Below are 13,927 nucleotides of genomic sequence, written 5' to 3'. Positions count from 1 at the left end.
TGGACTTTAGCGTAAACTGCCCCCTCCGGTCTGTTAGTCAACAAGGTCTATTTTTTTGTCTTCCGTTAAATATACGTCAGCAATTTCACGTATGCGTGTGTGACATGAGAAAATTTTTCAGTATTCGTGTTCATTTCCTGCCCAAGTCATTGTGAAAGTCTTTTATGAGTCTGCAGAAAGTATGCAGGCTTTACTGGTGCAAAAGATATGAGATGAACTACTTTTCTTGTCTGGTATTTTGAGGAAAATAAAGATAGTTCCTTTGAAATTCTCTCAACTCGTTTTTACAAAGCAGTTTTAAAAAAGCAAAGCATCCACCTTGAGGTTTAAAAAAAGTCTCTGGTTTTGTCCAGTCCAAGTCCTAATAAACCCAAGTCCTCAAAATAAAATAACATAAAATAAAACTCACCTAATTTAGTGCCGTTAAAATACCCCCCCCCCCCCCCCCTTTTTTTTTTTTTTTCTAAAACTTTAAGGTCATGATTCATCACTCAGCATATTTCAAATCGTGTGACTCCAATTTTTCTAGTTTTATCTCTGATAGCAGCTTTTTCTGTCTGCAACACCTTTAATTTCATCTGCAAAAGTGCATCAGAAGCGAAGCCTAGTGTTTATTAATTTTCAGCTGTGTAGGCTTGCAGCTGAACTTTGGGTGTTGCAATTGCTGGAGCAATAAGGGGGATGCCTGCAGATGCTTCGCATGGCTGGCAGTTTATGTTTCTAGCAGTCAGATATTAGATTGTTGGGAGTGCTTTCTGAAGAAATACCATTGAGGGGGAAGTGACTTTCAGTGTGGATGATGAGGAAAAGGTACTTGTTGTACTTTATTGATACTATGTGTTTCACAGGGTCTTTGTGGTGCTTAAACTGCAGGCAGTATATCATGAATTGCAAGATTTAATACAATACACATTAAGTCTGTGACAGTCAGCAAGTTTACAAGTGCGATGTGCAAAGAAAAAAAAAAAAGAGTACAGCTAAAATGTGTGAAGCTGTGTACGGGTGCCACAAGCAGCCAAACCAACTCAAATTGAAATATATGTAATATCTACCATCTTTATAAAAACACACAGAAAACAGGCTAAATCTTGAATATCATCTTTATAAGCATTATATTAACCGTACTGTCACTGCTATCAGCTGGAGAATTTTCAGTCCACTTAAAACTGTGCACGTTGTTCAGGATGCGGGTGATTTTAGATCGTTTGACATTTTGAAAAAAAAAATTGGTTTCAGAATTTGGCTCAGTCATCTCAAGCCATGCAGAAACCACAGTCAGGTGCGAATCAAGTTGTATATGAATTGATGGACATCCAAAGCTTTTATTTCCTGTGTTTTGCATGACTTAATATTGAGTGTCAGCTTGAACTCTTGTTTTCGCTTAATAATGCTCCAAAATAAACAAATGCATTGAGAAATGTAATAGACAGGATTGCACGAATGCTTTCCATGCTTTGTTTTTCCTTTTAATACACATTTATGAGGTATGCCTACTTGTCAGTAAACAGATTTCTCCTCCCATGCACACAGATCAGAAAAAAGGAATTATTTGCTTTTTTTTTTATCTGCGTTTCCTTTGAATTTAGACAATACCAAGGAGGACTGAGAATATGTGTGCTCGAAGAGCACAGTAAACAGAGACGAAATTAGCCTTGCGGCATTTGGGTACAGTCATAGTGAGAATATAACCCATCACACATAGAATGCAAGTGTTTCACATCTGCTCAGTTGCTGCATTTTCTCCGGCCAGGCCTGATGCTGCGTTTGGACTACATCTCATGACTATTCCTTGGGTAATTACAGAGACGTTAGGCAACTTGAACGCTTCTTATCATGGGCCCACATGTACATTTGATGCACTGTGCCACTGAAACCTGCATAATCTTGTAGCTGGTTTCTGATCGCAGAAGGCCACAGGCTTATGGAGACACAGTGGGTGTGTTTGCCTCCTCTGGGTTTTGTTGTATGAGCATTTGTTTGACCTCAGAGGGAGGTCAGCACTATAAAACAAATGCCTACAAGTAAACTGACCTTGATCCTGCAAAGATCCTTTATGCAAGCATGCATTCATCATCTTGTGCATGTTATCACTTCTGTTTCCTCTCTTAGTCGAGTGCTCTTAAGTAGAAAGATGTGGCTTTTGGGCTGCTGTAATTATTCAGTGGCATAGTTTGACAACCCATTCGGTTCCAGTGGAAAATTCAGCCAAAACATGTTTCACAAAGAAGTTAGCATGGTTGGCAGAATATAAAATGTGTGCTTAGAATTTTAAATTATTTTAGTTTAAAAATAATACCGGAAACACTTGTCATGTAGACATCTGCAGAGTATTTTTACAGACATAAACTAGACATTAAAAAGAAATGCAGCGTGGCCAAATCAGACACCAGGCTCACACATTTTATACACCTGAACCTAAATTTCAAAAGTGGTGACTGGTCAACCTCTCAAGCGTTCATTACAGTGCAGAAGTCCAACAATCCCTTTGCATCATATGAGAGGAAATAGCCTTTGTCCCTCCTGCTGCATACGCCTATTTATAGACTTATCATCTGCATGCTCTATGATCACAGCGGCCCAGGCCTTGCATTGCTCATTGCTTCAGGCCTGTCATACAAATGACAATTCTCTCCACTTGCTCTTTCTTTCCAACCCCCTCATCCATCATTCCATCATAGTCAAATGCCTCAACGCTATAGCCCCATCTGGCCTCAGACCAATGGCATTTGTGCTGCAAATTAATAGCACTGAACTGTGAATCAGAGCATTATGACTATTTGTGAAATTTAGGTCATAAAGTCAACTGAGGAAGAGACTTTATTTTTGGCCTTTTTAATAGTGGTTGCTTTAAACTAATGTTGGGGGGGGGGGGGGTTAATTACTGAATGTTGTTAATGTAAGAATATGATCAGAAACTGTATATGCCAGTATTTTGTTTTGTTTTTTTAATCAAACTATGAGCTTCTTCATTTTGGGCTTTGAAGTTGTTTCTCTTCTCCTTGTTTGCTGGAGTATTATTTTTACTAGTACAGAACTGATTGGCTTGGTTGTGCTGTTATGAAACTGATATACTTAATTTTCTCAGCGTGAATAAGATGAACAAATAAACATATGAAAACTGGGGAAAATAGGGGTGCTAAAAATTGCCCATTTTAGCCTGTTGCTAGGCCTGCACAATTAAACTTTAGTGGATATAAATGAGATGCTACTCTCATGAACTGAAAACTGACATAATGCTTTTATAAGGTGTCACAGGTGCATAAATGCTAAAAACAGGTATTTGCAAGTCGCTAAGTTTTTTCTAGGTTACATTGTCACAACATAATGTCTGATATAGATAAGAACCCTCAGAAGCCTGAGGATATATCTGTGTGCCTAGTTTGGTAGCTCAGCTCACAATCATCTAGGAGGAGTTCATGGGCAAAGAAACAAACACAGGCATTTTGTGTACTATAGTAAGATAATTATGCGACACCAAGACCCAAATCTGCAGAAACCTTCCACATACAGTTATCAAAAACCAAAAGCGAAGGCTTAACTGTGATGACAAGAAATCAAAGAAGGTGAAGATTCAGTGAAATGAAAATGCAAGGTTTCATTTTTAATCAACATTTTCCATTTTTAGTCACCAGTGACAAACAAAATATCGAAAACACTTTTTTTAAGCAACCAGCATCAAAGTGATAATCCCCTAATCACAGCGATGTTCACAGGAAACAGCCTAAAACGCCTCCATTAAGTGACTGAATTTGGGGTTACTGCTTTTTTTTTCTTTTACATGACACTTCTAAGCTAGTCTCACAACACTTACAGTTGTGCCCATGAGTCATAAAGATGTTTTCAATAATTAATAATCTGAAGCAGCGGAGGCAGCAAACAGCAAAGACGTGGCAAGAAATGACAAGACATGTCAATTTTATTTACTTGGTTATCATTTGATCTTTAATTATAAATATGTTCCAGGACGGTGTTATTTCAGTAAATACTATATGTCTAATTTAATGCCCAAAAAGTTTTAGCTCAAATGAGGTGGGGGGTTGGTAATAAAACACCTCTATCTTAGCTTTACCAGCCCTGCAGCCAGGCTGCAGTGTACTCATGGGGCTTCAGTGCGATTGTAAATCAGGAACGCTAATGAGCGACAAGGGGAGAGGGATTTGCAGACTTAGGGAGTTGTTTATCTTGTTGACACTGATTGTTTACGGGCTACCTTCCTTCCGTCTCATCCCTCCACCCATCTTCCCCAACATCCTCTGGGCCAACGTTCCTCAGTGTGGTCTGCGTTCTGCCATTTTTGCACCACGAAGTAAAACTCAAGCCGTAAAGACGATTTCAAGAGTGCACAGAGTTAAAGCTGATATCTAAAAATTCAGTGTTCGTGCTCATGCATGTAGGTGATTTCTTTTTTCACTATGAGCAAGCTCTGATTGGTCTTGAGCAACACCTCATATTCACATGACTGAAAAAGTACTAACGCCTCATGTGACTTCACACTTGCTATTGAAAATTAACCACTCGGTATTAGCGTGATGCAGCGCACCACAGGTTTTGTGTAGTAGACGCTGACACAAACAGTCTTAGTCATTGAAATTACATGTTCCTTCGTCTATCCTGATGCATTTTCCTGTGTGTCATAGGTGTTGATGCAGTAAAGAAATACCAATGAATTAACTGTCTGGAAATGTTCCTGAGGGCGAGGTGGGGTGTGTCCACAACAGGCAATAAGTCTGTCCAACTACTGTACTGCAAGCCACACATCAGATTGCATCATGTAATATTATTTACTTATTTATTGTAAATGGCCTGTATTTGTATAGCGCTTCACTAGTCCCTAAGGACCCCAAAGCGGTTTACACATCCAGTCATCCACACACGTGATGGCAAGCTACATTGTAGCCACAGCCACCCTGGGGTGCACTGACAGAGGCGAGGCTGCTGGACACTGGCGCCACCGGGCCCTCTGACCACCACCAGTAGGCAAAGGGTGAAGTGTCTTGCCCAAGGACACAACGACCAAGACTGTCCAAACCAGGGCTCGAACCGGCAACCTTCCGATTACAAGGCGAACTCCCAACTCTTGAGCCACGATCGCCACCACAATATTGTATTTATCAGTGTTTAATTAGAACTGTTAAAAAGTGCTAAAAAAAAAAGGTGAAAATAAGTTTTCTATTTTAACATTTTACTGTAAAGGCAAACAAATGCTTATGAGAAGGTGCGCTGAGAAATGTTGCATCACATTGTTTTGCTTTTAAAAGGAAGGACGCTGTCATGGTGAAGCTTGCAGTTTGTCGCACAACAAAACCTCTGAGCTCGAGTCTCATCTCGGCCCCGACTAAAAGCCTTTGATGTTGGCAGGCTTCAAACCATCAGATGTCTTTCTTTCAGTCAGACTCTCTCAGATGTGTCGGGCAGTCCCAGACACAAAATGCCACTACTCGTCACTCCCTTTATTTCTGTTCAAAGTGGTGTGTTGGTTTTGCCTTTTGTCTCTCAGCCCTCTCTCCAGGTCGAGACAAGGTCACGTGACTCAGCTCCTATCACCGTGAAGTTGTTTGACGTCCTCCCAGGTCATATTCTGTGTGTGGGTGCAATCTACATGCTCTATACTATTAATCGGCCACACCGCTCTTCTGTAAATGGGATCTACTGTGTATCCATTCTTTTCGTTATCTAACTGAATTTCTTTAAGACATTTCCCTTCCACAATCATGCAACATTTGTGGTGAGTGATCTCTTCTTACCAAGCGTTTCTGATGACTTGAGAAGGTCATCATTTTTTTCTGTTTTGTAAGGTCAGTATTCGCTTTGGCAGCACTGCAGTCCGAGCGCACAGTGAATGTGCTAGGTGTCACGTCTCTTTGAACAACGTCTGTGCTAATCTCAGCATGAGACTGATATGATGTACACATGCTCACAGATTGGATACCTTCAGGGCCTATATGGCTTAAAAACATGTTCTTAACAGATGATGAAACAGCTTTGGAACTTCTGAAGTGATTTGTGCCTTGGTCCTTTAAAAAAAAAAAAGGGGGTGGATTTTATTATTTTGGAGGTGACTGCTCTTTAGGTCCTCTGTTAGTGATTTTGTTGAATGCACTGGGTTTATTTGTGCACACTGAGGCTACAAAAAATAATTTTTTTCCTCCCATGTCCCTGCATACAGCATGCCCAGCTTTCTCCATCTGTGCAGCTCCTCCCACAGAGCTGACGGCTGTCCACACAACGAGAGGCTGAAAGGTGACAAACTGTTCGGCTATCCTTTGCTGTTCCAAATCTTGTGGTCCAACCCCTTTTCTTGTGGAACTAGCGGTGGACTCTGGACAATATTCTGTGTCTGGCTCTTCTAATTTGGACTCCCTCCCAGTTCCTGGGTTCCTCTGCCTACCTTGCATGTGGTAGAGCGACTGTCACATCCTCCTTCCCCTCCTGGGCACTGTGCTGTCCTGACAGCACCATGTTGCTGTGGCATATGTCCTCCATGCGTCCTCCACGATCTCATGCAGTGTTAAAACCTGAGTGCGTGGCACTGCTGCATTCATAATATGCCATGTAGGATGTAAATCATTATAGATTTTCTGCTTGATTCACTTTTATTAAATATTTATGTTCATGCTGGAGTGGTTTAGTAGTGGGGGGGCGGGGGGGGGGGGGGGGGGGGTGTCCCACCAGGCGGAAACACAGACAACAGCACGACCCATACAGCTACAGAAAGTCAAGGAAGCCTGGAGGGGGGCAGGCCTAAATAAAACAACCATATCGGTGACCATGGCAACTGGCGAACTTAAGCTAATTCATACACTCAAACAGCGGGCTCCAACAGCAAACATCCTCCCTATAAATATGCAAACCAGGCCGATCTTCTCCTGTGGGTGGGCAGCATAGACATATGGTGACAGACCACCCACCAGTGGATGTGATTTTCTCCTCATGATGGCTGAATATCAGCAAATGAAAGCACTCTGTTTCTGAAACAAAAAGAAAAACCGAGGCTCATGTCTCACAGTTCAGAAGCGAGTTTGACATTCTGCCGAGGTTCCCTGTCAGGATGTCTGGATTTGCAGATCCCTACTGTGCCATTGCGTCTAACCTCTGGACTTGTTGTGACTTGTGACTGTGCACTTCCGTGTATTCACTGGAAGTGAGACACCCAGCCCCTGTAGGCTTGAAAGGCTGCTTTGAAGTTTGTAGTTTTTGATTGTAGAAAACATCAACATCAATCAGCCTGAGAGTGAAATACTTGAGTACTTAGACCTTCTTAACTATTAAGGTTAGTTTTTTCCTGCATGTGTAGCAGCTAACCTATGAAAGCGTCACCATCAATCAGGAAAAGCTTGCTTTGTCAGAAATGTAAAAAAAAATGAATAAACCCACCAACAACTGTAACTGTAACTCTCAAATGGACAGTGCATCTCATTTATTTTAGCTGAACAGAGGCCAGAAGTAAATCCACACACGCATTTGTAGTTTAATGGGAAGCACCTATTTATGTTTTCAAATTTTATGCTAATTCCACATTCATGCAGAGCTGGAAAAGGTAAAAATAAATTTCCCAACTGGGAAAACACCCTTGCAAGTCAGGGCAACCATTCAGAAACTATGGAAATTTCAGACTTTTAGGCACCTGACTTGCAAAGTAATATTTTACTGGAAACACCTGCCGACGTGTTCTTTAAAAAGAGACTCGTATTCATGTTGTTTCCACAATCCAACTCAAGGTCAGATGAACACACAGTGGTCTACAGAACAATTTCCTAATGCGGAAATTAGGACCATCCCAGGAGCATGTGACAACAGCGTCGGGGCTCTACATCTCGCTCACTTGCACGAGAGTTTCCAAATAGTAAGCAGAAACATCTTTAACCACTTCTGCACTGTAATTTACTTTTTACTATTCCTGCTAAATGATGCCATGACCCAGAACAAATATCACATAGTGCACAAATGGGGGACACCATATATTTTGGTCGAAGGATCAGTTTCTCAGCTGGGCTCTGCCAATCTTTAAAAAATGCACACGTGCCGTGCGAGTAATGAGTTGTGTGTGTGTCAGTGTGCGTCCGTACTTTTGTTACTGACATGCCCTTCTTAAGCTTTTCATTAGCTAGCTCACAAGTGTTCAAAAGGGCGTGGCAGGGACAATTGTCAGAGACAGCACGCCGCTGTGATGACTATCACTCGAGGTCATACATACCGTACAACTTGAGCTTCTGTGACTGATTGCATCTGAGCCTTTGTATATGCTCTTTGTTTGCTTGCACGCACATTTGCTTTGTTGAGTTTGCTACATGTAAATGTATGTGTTTGGGTGTCTGCATGCATTTATTTTTTTCCCCATTTGACATGTTGGGCACGCAGCTGCAAGGTACAGGGTTTGGCTCATATCCGGTGCTCAGACAGCACTAGAAGGAGGGTTGTTTCATAGTTTGGATGTGCAAGGAGTGATGTCGTTTTTCCCTGCGCTCCTCCCACACTAGTGTATTTAGGGGTTTTAAACATGAATTTCTAACAGGCAAAAGGTAATTATTGTATATATAGACAGGCACTGGTAATAAGGGCTGTTCTGGTGGGGCATCCAGGGCTGATCTAGACATGCCAGTACTGGTGTCATTTACAGACACCCCCCCCCCCACCCTCATTCCCAGTTATTTCATGCTACACATTAGTTACAGCATAAGGAGGGAAACACATTCTGCAGTTGAGCAATGGTTTCATTCAAACACAATAGACAGAACCACAGACATGCCAGACTATTTTAAGGGCTCAGAGGAAAGAGAAAAAAAAAAAGGGGGGGGGGGGGGGATCAAGGAACTACCATTTATGAACAAAAGAGCGACAAATTAAACATGCTTATTGTTTCTGCATGCATATAGGACAGCACTACCTGACTAGATTTGTTTACATGTCATTGTAGATGAGCTGACCAAAGCCAAAGTGGCTGATTCATCCCCCCCCCCCCCCCCATCTCTAGGGGGGTGAAAGTAGAATGAAGTTTAGGAGTTTCAGAGCAGAGGGTGTTCAAAGACAGCAAAGCTTTTCTCTGCACCGTTTCTCTGCAATGGCCTCAGTGGAGAAAATGGCCCACAAACACACAGCTGTTTCTAATCGGTAACTCAGCACCGATGGCTGACCTACATTCTGGTGCTTGCACATCTTTGAACCCGTGGCCCTGCCAGACTCAGCCATGGGGGGAAGGTAGAGGGAGAAAAACAAGAGGGAGGAGACACTGGAGTTAAGAGGGGTAAAAGAAACAGGAGTGAGAGAGAGGCAGAATTCAGCTATAGGTTTAACAGGTTGCATGGCATGTCAGGCACCAGACTTGTGTAAGCACTTTCAAATCTTTTCATTGCTGCTCCAAGTATATGTGCACATCTTTGGACACATGCTCATATATGCTCATAGAAACTGACGGAGTTTCTCTGAATCGCAGAAAAAGAGAGAGAGAGAGAGTCAGTGGAATTGGGTTTGTTGTATGGGAGAAAAAAAAGAGAGGAAAGAAGGGAAGAGGGGGGGGGGGGCGTTGTGCAGCAAAAAGGCTGCAAAAACAAAAACCGTTAACTTTAACATTTACACACACTCTGCTTTGGAGAGAGGAAGGAACTGGAAGTGGGTCACTGTGTCTCAGGACTCCAGAAGAGAGGAAAAAAGAAAAATAGAGAGCAGGGGAGAAGAGAAAACTGAGAGACAGAGAGAGTCAGTGGAGGCCAGCTAAGAATCCAAAGGACTCAAATGTGCAGCAACAAATCCACACAAGGAGCAGAAAGAGGGCAAAACCAGATAAAACATGACTCAAGCAATGTGGTAAGAAAAAACAACACAAAAGCTAAAAATAAAAAGGTGTATTTCTCACAAGCATTTCTTTCACATTGTGGCACTCAAAGCAGGTGTGGCATAAAAAAAATGAGTGCAAGTGGAAAAGAGGCTTCATGTTACAGTATCACACAGTTTTTTTTTATGCATACCATATTGACAGTTTCTCACCAGAAAACAGTTTGTTCTTGTCCCCAGAAACTGCAGCGATGCAGGCTGCAGATGCTTGTGTGCTGCAGCAGCGTGGTGCCTATCAAAGTGTGGCTGCAGTAGTTGGACTGTAATTAGTCAGCCCTCCACTGTCAGCAAAAAAAAAAAAGAAGAAAAAAAAGCATTCACATGGGGAAAGCAGACACATTGCAGACATGCACTAGGAACTGGCTTTTCTACTTGTGTGAAGTTTCCTCTGCTAACTGGGTTACAGGAGTCAGTAGGGTGTCCGAGTTTGGTTCACTTGTTGTGCTCCTGTTATGCTCGTATGGTCCTCTGGGTTCCTCTTGTTTTGGAGCCAGGCTGAAACAAAAGCCTTGTGTCAGCAGCAGAAGCGGCACTAAACACTGAAAGTCACCACGGTCCTGCAGAGGGAGGGGTGGCGGAGGAACTGCATTAATATGGGGGAACCTTGTTTGTTGTTTATTCTTGTTTTTTTTAAAAACTCAACTATTTCATTTTGTGGTTTTCCCCCTTATTATCTGACCCCAATGTTTTACTTCCCTTCAAATCGGATTTTGCAGAATAATCTATATACATCTATTTCTAGTCCTGTCCCAGGCCAAAGATGACCTTTCTGTGAATGTGATCCTCGTTTCACTTTGATCTGTTTTTCTCTTGCTCGACTGAACAGACAAGTGTTCTTTACATCACCGATGTGCACACAATTACAAGTAAACTCAAATTTAAAACAAGTGTTAATGCCAAATGAAGTATAAACTGAAACCCATATTACTGCTCACACTGTACGTATGTACATTTGTTGCTGTCGTATTAACATGATCAAAACCTCCATGGCTGAGGTACAGAAGCAAAACGCCATGAGCTTATTTCATGATGTAGGTGGCTCAGTAGGTTATCTTTTTAAGCCTGCAGCAAACAAAACTAATTCAGTGGATTATGATACGCTGCTCTGCTATGCAGCTGCACACTTCAGACTGCAGAGGTAACCCGATCAAGTCTTCTCATATGATGTTTTGGTTGTCTCACTCAACACTACGACAATCATGTTTGATAGCATGCCCCTTGTATGTGTATGTGTCAAGGTGTCTACTACCCTCATTAAGTTAACTATGGTTGAATTACCAGGACTTGTCATGGAGCTCTGTCTGGCCTGTGGTTCCACTGTGTATGTGTGTGTGCATGCATGCATGTGTGTATGTGCATGCGCTCAAGGAGGTGTCTGTCAGTTCAATCTACTGTCAACGAGAGGAACAGAGTACGAGTATGAGTGCTAAACAGCCTGTCAGTCACATGCCCCCCCCTGTGTTTGTTCCAGCATTAGAGAGAGATGAATCATGTTTTCCCTCAGACTGCCTACAATTAAACAATAATTTCATCAGAAAATACAAAGAAAGTGGCGTGGAGAAAAATCTAATGTTTCAGGGAAGCATTTGCCCCAAACAGCTCCTCAATTCACAGCACCAAGGTGTGGCCTTTTCAAGAAACAGTCATTTCAACTCTCAAATCTCAAAGAAATACAATACTGCAAACCGAATGTCAATGACAATGAGAGTTTAAAAGCCCTCAATCCCATTGTGTGTGTGCGTGTGTGAATATTGACCAGTATTGAGTTTTTGTATGTTGGTGAAGGGTTGTGCTGCTGCAGAACATAATGACAAATGTTTGCTCCCGGATTAGAGTTGTGATCCTTTACAAACATCAGAGGAACACTTTTCTGTGTGTGTCTCTGTGTAGTTGTTTGACAGCTGAAGTATATTAGCACAGGCACAGCTGATTTACAGTGGCTCTAATAACACACTGCCATCATACTTCAAACAAAGAGCCCAAAGACGCTGATCCAGTGACTCTTGTGTTTCTTAACCAGGGACAGCTGGAGGAGGATCTTTCAAAGGCCTCATGCTAAATGTCATGTATCACCACCAACCGACTGATGAGACAAGAAATTAGAAATTGCCCAAGGGCTGCTTGTAGAAACAGCAAATAAATTTTAAAGTGCCTTAATGTATTGAGTCTTGCAATTGATATAAAATGAATTAAGCATTGAGAAATTCTTCAATCTTAAAATCAGAGCAGGCAACAAAACAAAACTGTCAAATCTGGATACAGACCAAATCCATACAGAAACTACATCATTAAAACCACCTGCCTATTGTTGTCTTGGTCCTCCTCATGCTGCCATCCATGCAATGGTCTCTGGCACTATGACGTCAGCCTTCCATCTTTTGGGTGCTGTGGCTTTGTGTTACATGGACTTTAGTTCACTTACAAAAACCCTTACGATTTGTTCCAAAAGAGTGTTTTACATAAACAAATTCATTGATTAACATGTCTAGGAGGGCTTTGGGAATAGACAGCCATACACTATGATCACTATAATAAGAATATAGTTGAGTGTCCTACGTGCAGCTCAGTGTTTTGGTGATTAACAAGAAGGTCCTGGGGTGAATCCACTGGCCAGCTGAGGCCTTTCTGTGTGGAGTTTGCATGCTCACCTCATGTGTCTCTAAGTTCTCTCCTGGTACTCTGGCTTTCTCCCACAGTCCAAAGGAATGCATGTTTGGTTAATTTTGTTTTTCTAAATTGGCCGTGGGTGTAACTATGAGCATGTAGGTTCTTCTTAGACAAATTTTAAGGGGCATGAACACATAGCCATCGTTTGTGCACAGGACTGAGCTTCGACCTTTGCAAGTGACCTCTCCACCGAGCCGAATGAAGATTTAAATTGAGCGCAGTGGGTTGACAGTTCTGTCTGCTATCAGGCAAACACTGGATTAGTTATTTTCTCCAATATATTCACTTAAAAGTTTATTACATTTTTTAAACTCTGACTGGTCCTTTAAAATATACCATACCAGACAATAGATCAAATAAAAAATATCTCAAAGTCAATAAATCCCCTTCAGATCAGCTGATTTGAAATATATCAATCTAGGACTATGCCGCACAATATTCATGGCGCATTTAAAAATCACCAAAAAAAAAGAGGCTGCTGACTCAAACAGAGACAATCAATTTGATGTTACAGTGCTGAATTTTATCAATGATTTTAATCTGCAGAGCTCTCATTAGACGTCTGAGTGAATTAAGAACCTGTGGTTTTTGCATGCTTTAAAATAGCAGGTCAAACTCAGGGAAACAACAGGGCCTTTAGAAACCAGTAAAGCATCGCAAGGACACCTGTGGGTTAGTAGCTTTCTCAAAAGTCAAGCATATGCATACGATTAAAGGAGATTGCATGAAGAAAAAAAGGCAAACAAAGTTAAAATTTGTCATGCAGTGCTCCTTCACTACTTGGAAATATGGCTGATACTAATGCTAAGCGTATGGAATTTCGCTCTCCCCTTCAGGGGCCCATCAGGGACCCACTGTGCACTGTGCTGTCATTTACAGTGGCATTTTTAAATGTCACATGACCACGAGACACAGGATGTGAATTGACAGTGTGGTGTGTGCAGACAGATGCATGCTGTTTTTGCAGTGCTAGACCACTTTGCATTTCCTGGCATTAGCAAATTATTAAGCTTTGGTGACGTCTTCCTTTGGGCTTTCTGTTGGAGATTTATAGAGAAAGGGGAAGTTACACCACTTGTGCCTTTTCCCGGTCTGTTGTCTGCCGTGACACCGGTGCTGAGCCCTACGAGCACCTAGCGTTTGATAGGTTTAAAAATGACAGCACGCATAGCTACAGGAAACGGTCTTCACAGTAATATAATCGTTTTATTGATAACTGTGTCAAAGTCTGCAATATGAACTCAAGTTTAGTCTCCATCTGCGCTTAATCACAGACATAAGCTGTCCTTTTATTGTATTATTATCCTATTTGCTTTACACGTCTGTGGAACTACAATTGATTCAGATATAAGATGGGTGAAAATCTATATTTATTTTTTTATATTTCATATCTGAATCGTTTAAAAAGGAATGCTGCTTTCATAGAAATTAA

At 41.7% G+C, this 13,927-nt stretch overlaps 1 protein-coding gene across 1 annotated transcript in view; it reads left to right on the top strand.

Moving 5' to 3' along the window:
• LOC308394818 (uncharacterized protein) overlaps window positions 1-13,927 on the top strand; it is a 41,703-nt gene that overhangs the window by 4,913 nt on the left and 22,863 nt on the right. The window lies entirely within an intron of this gene.

Source organism: Rhamphochromis sp. 'chilingali' (genome assembly GCF_963969265.1).
Source record: "Rhamphochromis sp. 'chilingali' genome assembly, chromosome: 4".
Classification (NCBI taxonomy): domain Eukaryota; kingdom Metazoa; phylum Chordata; class Actinopteri; order Cichliformes; family Cichlidae; genus Rhamphochromis; species Rhamphochromis sp. 'chilingali'.
This window is presented reverse-complemented; position numbering and strand designations above follow the sequence as displayed.